Source organism: Panthera onca, chromosome B4 (genome assembly GCF_046562875.1).
Source record: "Panthera onca isolate mPanOnc1 chromosome B4, mPanOnc1 haplotype 2, whole genome shotgun sequence".
Taxonomy (NCBI): domain Eukaryota; kingdom Metazoa; phylum Chordata; class Mammalia; order Carnivora; family Felidae; genus Panthera; species Panthera onca.
The window spans coordinates 135454034-135463189 of NC_138345.1; the positions used below are offsets into that span (position 1 = coordinate 135454034).

The 9156-nt window shown below is 56.7% G+C and overlaps 1 protein-coding gene across 5 annotated transcripts in view; it reads right to left on the reverse strand.

Annotated features, from left to right (window-relative positions):
• TTLL1 (TTL family tubulin polyglutamylase complex subunit L1) overlaps positions 1-8202 on the reverse strand; it is a 30919-nt gene extending 22717 nt beyond the window's left edge. Inside the window, exons 1-4 of one of the 5 annotated variants that reach the window (XM_060656161.3) lie at positions 8010-8202; positions 4922-4953; positions 2559-2629; positions 1624-1701 (exon numbers count right to left, since the gene is read on the reverse strand). The gene's annotated coding sequence lies outside the window, so the exon portion shown is untranslated. Of the gene's footprint in view, positions 1-1623; positions 1702-2558; positions 2630-4921; positions 4954-7538; positions 7679-8009 lie in introns of all 5 variants that reach the window. The other 4 variants (XM_078449377.2, XM_078449378.2, XM_060656160.3 and 1 more) reach the window with 4 other exon arrangements.
• Positions 8203-9156: the final 954 nt, after the last annotated feature.

Here is a 9156-nt window from a genome sequence, read left to right on the forward strand (position 1 = left end):
CCCCTGCCCCACTCCAATTCACTCTCTGTAAGTGCTGGTGACGCTGACGAGTTTATCTGACCCCGTCACTCCCGTCTACCAGTCTCCGTGGCTCCCCAGTGAGCTTAAGATACGCAGACCCCTGCCCCTCACCTGCTTCTCCTTCACCTGCTGTGTTCTCGCCACACTGGACTGCTCTGCCCACACTCCACCCCGGGGCCTTGGCACGTGCTGGTTGTCTCTGCCAGCAGCACTCTCCCTCCCTCTCAGCCTGACTAAGCTGCTGCCCACTCACCTGCCAGCATAAGTGAATGTCACCTCCTCCACCAGGCCTCCCTGACGCCAGGTACACAGGGACACGGCCCCTCGGCACTCCTGCAGTTCTGTCCCAGCTAGAGGGCAAGGGGGCCGGCTTTCTTCCTCGCTGCTTTGTGCCCAGGGCCTAGCACTGTGCCTGGGATGTGGTAGATGCTCCATTCAGACTGACCGACTATGCCCCCAGGCCTGCGCTTGCTTTCGGAGAGGGAAAGAGAAGGCACTCCCGCGGGGCTCTCACGTGAAATCAGCCCACTGCCTCCTCACCTGCCGGCAATGGCGGTGTCAGAGGAGGGACTGTGGTAAGAGTGCGGGCTCTAGGGCTTGAGTCTGAGGCCCAGTTCTGACACTCACTTGCTGTGTGACTCTGGACAAGTTACTTAACCTCTCTGAACTTCTGTTTCCTTAGGCGTAAAATACGAGGAACGGCAGCAACTACCCATCTCACGGGGTTATAGTAAGGATTAATTGAATGAACACGTTAAAGCACTGAGAACAGGGTGCTCAAGAAATATCTGGTATTATGACTGTCATCATCCCCCTTATGGGTAAGGAAGCTGAAGCTCAAAGATTCAGAACCTGTATGAGAATCAGACTGAACGCTGGGGCGCCTGGGTGGCTCAGTCGGTTTAGCGTCTGACTCTGGTTCAGGTCATGATCTCATGGTTTGTGAGTTTGAGCCCCACGTCAGGCCCTGTGCTGACAGCTCAGAGCCTGGGGCCTGCTTCGGATTCTGTGTTCCCCCGTCTCTCCGCACCCCGCCCCTGCTTGCACTCTGTCTCTCTCTCTCAAAAATGAATAAACATTAAAAAAAATTGAGGGGCGCCTGAGTGGCTCAGTCGGTTAAGCGTCCGACTTTGGCTCAGGTTGTGATCTCATGGTTCACGGGTTTGAGCCCCGCGTCGGGCTCTGTGCTGACAGCTCAAAGTCTGGAGCCTGCTTCGGATTCTGTGTCTCCCTCTCTCTCCGACCCTCCCATGCTCACACTCTGTCTGTCTCTCTCTCTCTCTCAAAAATAAATAAACATTAAAAAATTAAAAAAAAAAAAAAAGAATCAGACTGAATAGGGCGCCTGCGTGGCTCAGTCGGTTAAGCATCTGACTCTTGATTTCGGCTCAGGCCATGATCTCATGGTTTGTGAGATCGAGCCAGCACAGAGCCAGCTTGAGGCTCCCTCTCTGCCCCTCCCCCCGCTCGTGCCTGTGGGTGCCCACGCTCGCTCTCACACGCTCTTTCAAAATAAATAAATAAACGTTAAAAAAAAATCATACTGAAGGGACCCACGGTGCCCTGATTTGAACTGAGGGTGACCCGACTCTGAAGCACCACCTCTTTTCGCACGGTCCTCCGCCTCCCTGGCCTTCGTCAGGATGATGCTGGTGGCCACGGGGCCAAGGTAATCGTCCTCTGTGGGCCAGAAGGTGCCATATGACAACATAAGGCTGCTAACGTGGAGACTGAGCAGTCGCCGCTCAGGAAGGACGGTAGGGGCAGCACAGGAGCCAGATCCCCACGGCTGTTACCGAGCAAACTCCCCACCGTGTCAAGACCCACAGTGGAGCCCGGGAGCCCGGTTCCCCACGTGAGTGCGGCCTCTACAGCCTGCGTCCCTGCCCAGTGCGGCTCCAGCTCTGCTCTGCCCCCTCCAGTCCCACTGCAGACTCCAGGCCGGAAACGCCCACATCACCGCCACCACCAGCAGGGGCCAAGTCCTACATCTCAGTGCGCCCCTGCCCCCTGGCACAGGTGCTGACCCACCCCAGGTGACCCAGCACAGTGCCTGATACCTGCCCTGTGCTTTAACGGTCAGAAAATACTTCCGGGGGGGCCGGGGGGGGGGAAGGGGGGAGTCGTGCCCGGGGGGGCTTAGTCGGTTAAGCATCCGACTCTTGATTTCCGCTCAGATCACGGTCTCGCAGTTAGTGAGATCGAGCCCCACGTCGGGCTCGGTGCTGACAGTGCGGAGCCTGCTTGGGATTCTCTCTCCCTCTCTCCCTCTGCCCCTCCCCTGCTCATGCTCTCTCTCTCTCATACTCTCTCAAAAATAATAAGTAAACATTTAAAGAAAATGCTTCCCAGGCACGATCCCCAAAACCAATAAGGCAGACAGGACAGATATTCTCATCCTCACTTTACTGAGTAAGGACACGGAGCCTTCAAGGGGAGGTTTTCTTGGTGCGCCCCCGCCCCCCGCCCCCGGCTCCCCCTTTCCATCGTGTGGACAACGGGTGCTAAGGAAAACCAATCGCTCAGGCCGGACCCACCATAGGTACTTATGGAGCCAACAGGAACGTCCAATTTCTCTCCTTCAGTGACTCGTGCTGCGGGTTCTTACCTAAAACAAAACGAACACGCAGGCGAAATGTACACAGCACAAGACCGAGAGACAGAGAAGACCGCAAGCCCGCGCCTCGCCACGGTATCCGGGACATACGTCTTCTGCCGAACAAGGGCACGCCGCCAGATGCTTCGGGGCCTCACTGTGCTAAGTATCTCTGAATTCTATTACTTTCTGGCTCCCGCGGCCTCGCTGAGCTGCCGTGACACTCCCTCATTTCGCGCACCCCTGCTTGGGTGGAACACCACCACCTCCCCGCTGCTGCTCCGGATCCAGCTCCGCCAATCACACAAGGCGCGGTTCAAAGGCCGCCTCCCCCAGGGAGCCGCTCTGGTCACCTTTTCCCTCCACCAAACCTCCTGTATCCCTCTCCTGGGATACAGTCGGCACACAACTTCCTGGCTTGTGTTTTAGTTCTTTGCGTACGTTCCTTCTAGAAGTGTGCGAGGTGAAGGCTCTCTCAGTCACCTGTTTCCTTCTCATCCCACCGATGCTTTCTAGGTTCAGGTGGGAGCGTTTGCAACAGAGCTCACAGTCCCTTCGGCCGGCCCCATCATCTCCGGATGGCGGGCTCAGTCGGTGAAACACGCGACTCTTAATCTCCAGCTTATGAGTTCAAGCCCCACACTGCGTGTAGAGATTACTTGAAAAAAAAGGGAGGAGGAGGAGGAGGAGGAGGAGGAGGAGGAGGAGGAGGAGGAGGAGGAGGAGGGGCACCTGGGTGGCCCAGTCAGTCAAGGGTCTGACTCTTGGTTTCAGCTCAGGTCACGATCTCACAGTTTGTGAGTTCGAGCCCCACATCGGGCCCCGTGCTGACAGTGCAGAGCCTGCTTGGGATTCTCTGTCTCCCTCTCTCTCTGCCACCACCCTGCTCACTCTCTCGGTCTCTCTCTCTCAAAAATAAATAAACTTAAAAAAAAATTAACAACAACAAAGAAGGAGATCTGGACACAGACACGGGCAGAGGACGCCATGTGACGACACAGGGTCGTACAGACACACGGGGAAGACGGTCACGGGAACATGAAGGCAGAGATCACAGCGATGCTGACACAAGCCAAGAAAAGTCTGGGTCCGGCAGAGGCTGGAAGAGGCGAGGAACCCGCCCCAGATTCTTCAGAGAGACCGTGGCTCCACCGACACCTTGATTTCAGACTTCTCGCCTCCCTGAGCCACCCACTTCGTGGCCCTTTGGCAGTACGGCCCTCGGAAACTTACGCAAAATATAACCGTCCCAGACACGAGGAGACGAAGAAGAAACTTCCACCCATAAAGGGCTTTAAATACGCATGTGGGAGCGAGAGCACAGCACAGTGATGGGCGACAGGGCAGACCAGTTATTGACGGTTAAAAAAGAAGAAAAAGAAACGAACTCAGGCCACCTCTCCTTTAAAGACACACAGGATTTCTTTTCAGAAATGCACCAAACCAGCACGGTCACCACCACGGAGAACCAACGATGAGGCAGCCTGGGAGGGGCCAGAGGACCGGATGGCAGGTTCCTCTGCACCTGAACCCTGGAGACGGTTCGTTTCCGGTGCTCGCACACCCACGGGTGCTCACGAGTTCTCTTGGGGCCTCGGCACTCCCCCCCAAAACGGGAATGAAAGCCACAGGTCCTTCATGGTACTGTGGGGGTCACGGCACGGTCGGCAGGTGTGGGCCTGGCACACCACAGGGACTCCGGTTCACTGGGTTGGAAACGAGTGCCTCAGCTCTCCCTGATTCGGCCCTGCACACTCCTCCACTCAGCCCCACCTGCAGTGGGCCCACCGGGCCCTTGGCTGGGTGCTGGCGACCCTCCCCACCCTCTCGGGGTCGGTAACTGCATTTGTATGTTATCACTAGAAACAACGGGTACCATTCACGAAACACCAGGACCCACGGGGCACAGAGCTGGGCAGTTTGCACCCGCTCTTCTCTACCACGGGTACCGTTCTGGCTCCCGGGCTGCCGGGGGGCAGGTGTTCTCCCCATTTATAAGATGGGGACAGTGGGGCTCCGAGAGTAACGGGCAGAGTGCAGATGGCAGCCTGAGGACACCCACAGTCGCCTCCCTCCCACAGTGTCGACTGTCAGTTCACCCACAGGGCCGGGGGTGGGCTGATTCGTTTGTGTCCCCCCAGCACCCAGCCGGGGCCAGGCACAGTGAAGGGGGCTCAGAAATGGTCTGCGGAACAGGCGAAGGAGCCAGCTGGCCAATCCGCCCCCGGCACAGAAGCTGGGGCTGCCTCCTTCCCAACCCTAAGAAATACTAAGCCCTTTGCCTTAGAAAAATCAAGAAAATACCTGCCGTCAGATGGTCTTCCTGTTACTTCCTCCTAGAAGAGGAAAAAAAAAAAAATAAAAGCTAGGTTAACAGTAGCCTGCAATGAACTTGATAGGTCACCTCTCTAGTGGTTCCCAGGAACTGCGCGTTAAAGCCACTCGGTCTGCTGCTTTTCAAACTGAACATCAGAAAACCTAACCCAGAAAAACAGTCAGTTGTGTGCTGATCTCTACGCTGACCGTGCTCGAAATCATCGCGGACTGTTGTCACCTCATAAGGTACGTCAGCCAGGCAAAGGCATTCGGAAACCAGGCAGTTGGCAATTTTCAGAACACGACGTGGGACCCACTGCTGGGGCCGGTGGGTGGGACCTTCGTAAGCGTGAGGACAGGCTGGCACAGGGATGGCCCTGGGGTCTGTGCTTCGACAGCCTAGCTTCTTTCTCACCCACCCCCTCAGCACCGGCAGCCGCTCTGTGCCGGGTCCGTGACGGGAGGCACAGAGCTGCCTGGGACGAGGTGCCCGTGGACGGTGTTGATCCAGGGAGGCAAGAAACACACCCCATCCGCTGAGTGCCCCAGCGGCAAAGTACGTCGGTGCCCCAACAAAGCTCAACTGTGGTCCTGAGGGGGAAGTGACTACTAATTCATCCAGCAGCAAATCGTGCCAGCTCTACTCCAGAAGATTCCAGATCTGTCTATGTCTCTCCCCAGCGTCCCTGTAATCCCGGATGACCATGGCAGGCTCCCACTGGCTTCCTTAGTGCCGGCCGCAGCCCAACGCACCCATTCTCCGCCCGGCAGCAGACTGACCCCTTTCACACGCACCAAGCAAATCGCATCACCCTGCCCCTAAGCCTCCAGGGGCTTCCAGAATAAAGCACCCAGAATAAAGCTGTCAGTCTGCCGATGACTTGCAAGGCGGACCCCGTGAAATCTAGGCTTCCCGTCACTTCTCGGGCCACGTCTCCCCACGCGCCAGCTCTCTTCAGCTGCTCACACCCACCAAGCCGCATCCTGTCTTGAGGCTTTGCTCTTCCCCCTGCATCCGGCCCCTTTGCAAAGGTCAGCCTTTCCGAGTGGCCTTCCCAATTCCCAACCACTCACCACACTGTCGCTTTGCTTCCCGGTGGCACCCCGGCTGTGCCCGATCGTTCGGTCCGGGGCCAACTCAAAGCATGGCCCGTGAACCCGCAGCAGCCGCACCACCAGGAGCTTGTTAGAAAGACACATTCCTGAGCTTCCCCCAACCCCTACACCGAGGCACACACGCTCAGACTCTCTGGGGGTGGGGCCCAGGAATCTGTATCTTAATAACCTCTCAGGTGAGACTCCTACCCCTGCCCAAGTTTGAAAAGAACTGGTCTAGGGGCGCCTGATGGCTCAGTCGGTTGAGTGTCTGACTTCGGCTCAGGTCGTGATCTCATGGTGTGTGGGTTTGAGCCCCGCGTCAGGCTCTCCGCACTGTCAGCACAGAGCCTGCTTCTGAGCCTCTGTCCCTCTCTCGCTGCCCCTCCCCTGCTGGTTCTCTCTCTCTCAAAACTTACCCAAGAAACATTTTAGAAGAATCTTCAAAATGAACTGGTCTAGTTCATGAACTCGGTTCCCTGGTGGCTCCCTATCTTTGACACACACATCTCCCACCAGGAGAGCAGACGTGTTGTTCCGCATTATTGCCTAATGAATCCCCTGCGTCCAGAATACTGTCTAATAACAGCAGGTGCTCAATCAATATTTGACGAGTTAACTAAAAATAAGGACGGGAATTCCCTCCGCACACCCTCAAACAAGTGCTGTCTGCACCAAGTAGAGAACGAGGCACGGCCCAGCCCCACAGGGGCCGTCAGCCCTGCAGGGGACAGAAAACCAGTAAAAGCACCCACAGATTCCACAGCTTTTCCAGGGGCCTGAAGCAGACCTGGAGTTGGGCGGATTTCTGCTGAGCGAGAGAACATCTCGGGGAATAGCTGGACCCACAACCCCAGGAGGACAGAACTTTGCCAAAAGGCCTTTCACATCCCGGAGTTATGACTACATCCAGTTACAGCCAGGACAGCCATTCAGGAGAAAAAGCAGACAGAGGGAAGAACTTGCATTCATAGAGTCACTGCACTTTTCTGGGTCCAGCCATTAAAAAAAAAATAACAACAACAACAACAAAAACCGGAGCCCTCTCTGTCTCCATCCCCACTACCCCCCCCCCCCCCAAACACTCTGGTCAGTATCACTTTCCACAAAGTCCCAACGAGCCCAGGATTCTAAGGGCATTTCGATTCCTTTCCGGCCGGTCTTCCTTGAGAAGGAAACAAAAATGCCACCCTTAAAGAAAACAATAGCTCATAGTGAAAAACAAGGGCTTTCCGCACCGCTGTATGGCCACCATCCAGGTCCACACCCCACCGGGAGGCAGTGCCAGCCTCCACAGCAACTACTCAGCACTATTGGTAATCCCCTGGGCACAGAGCAAGACCAACCTCTCAGCGCTGCCACAAGCCAGCACTGAAATGTGCTCGTTAAATGTTTTCGTGAACAAAGAACCTCTCTGCAAACCGTAAACTGCTTACAATAGGATACTTTTACTTCTCGAACGAATGCCCTGTAATGCCCCAGCTACTCTACGGGGTGCATGGCTACCTACCCACTCACTCCCACTCCCTTTGAGTGATGAGGGCACGGGGAGGGGCAGTGCCTAGGTCCCATCCCTCAGAGAAGGGCGAGCAGGGCGGGGGACACGAATCTGTCTCCAGACCACAGCTGCCGCCACAGGTACACCGCGCCCTGCAAAAGATGCCGAGAGAAACAACGCAGACTGCAAATGAATGGGAAACGCCCAGGAACGATGAAATGCGGGGATAACCCATATGAAGAAGAATGCAATTACAACGAGCGGGCAGCACAAGGAAAGTCACAGGAACTCGGAGGAAAAACAGGGGCACAGTGATCGGCGCAGGCTTCCCGGGGGCCGCGGGTCCGGCAAGCAGCATCTAAACCACACGGTCGCGGCCGCGTAGACCTGGGCGCCCACGCTCGCTCGCGCATGCGCACCCGCCCACCAGGAGCGGCCACACCCTCGTCCGGGGAGGCGGCGGCCTCGGCGGCGGGACCTCACCTGCGGGACCTCACCGGGCCGGGCGGCCCCGCGCCGGGCCCCGGCCCCGCCTCCAGCCCCACTCCGGCGCCGGCAGCAGGACGCCGCTCGCCGCCCCGCGGACCGGCCCGCCGCGCGCCGCGCTCTACTTCCGGGGCGGCGCTCTGGCAACCGAAGACGCGGCCGCCGGCGCGGCGACTGCTTCCGGGGTCACATTTTCCCGGCCGCTCCCTAGGCCCCCCCCGCCCGCCGCGCGCTCGGCGGAGATCCTAGAAGAGCCGGCCCTCCATCCCCGGGAACCTCGCAGGCTTCAGGACCCAGGAATGAGGTTGAGAAGGGTCGGAGCGCGAGGTGGAGCCTGACAGTGGGAGGCAGAGCCGTGGGGTGATTAGGGCCCGGGGTCCGGTCCCCTCTCCTGCTCAGCTAACGTGTCTGTGCGCTTGGCGCTGCCGGTAGTGCCTCCCTTGGCGGGTGCGTTGTCCTTAGGTGACATGTGCTCGGCACGTAATAATCAGTACGGGGCCTACTCAAAGGTCACCCCTTTTGTGAAGTGTCCCCTGAGCGTGGCGCAGGTCTAGTTTCTCTAACTGTATTTTGTAAACTCTATCAGGAAGAGGCAGCTTGGCCCAGTGAGAAATTTAAAACCAGAGCCAGACCTGGATTGAGCCCTCGCTCCAAAGTCCACTAGCTTATGTGGCTTTCGGCAGGTCACTTCCCTTATCTGACCTTCAGTTTTCCTGTCTGTAGCCGGAAAGAGGAGAAACAGAATTTTACATCCCTGCTCTGATACATTCTAGCTGTTTGGGCACAGGCACCTCCGATCCTCTCCATTACAGTTTCTCCCCAGAGAAATCTCCGTCTCTCAGGGGTGGAAGAGATTTTAAATTCCTGGTGCATGGCACCTAGGAAGTCGCATCACTTGGCTTCCCACATCCTCCTGCCTTATGCAGCATACGTGCCACTCCAGATGCATCACCAGCAGCCAAAATACTAGAAGGCTTGGCGACAGCCAATGGAAGGAGACCAACATCACAGGGAAGAGCAAACAGTTAAAAAAAAAAAAAAAAAAAAAAAGTTGTGGCCAATATGAAAAATTAACTGGGAGCTAGGTGATCCCAGAGGGAAAAGACAAACTGAGATCACGTAAACGTAGTTTAAAAAGTTTTCA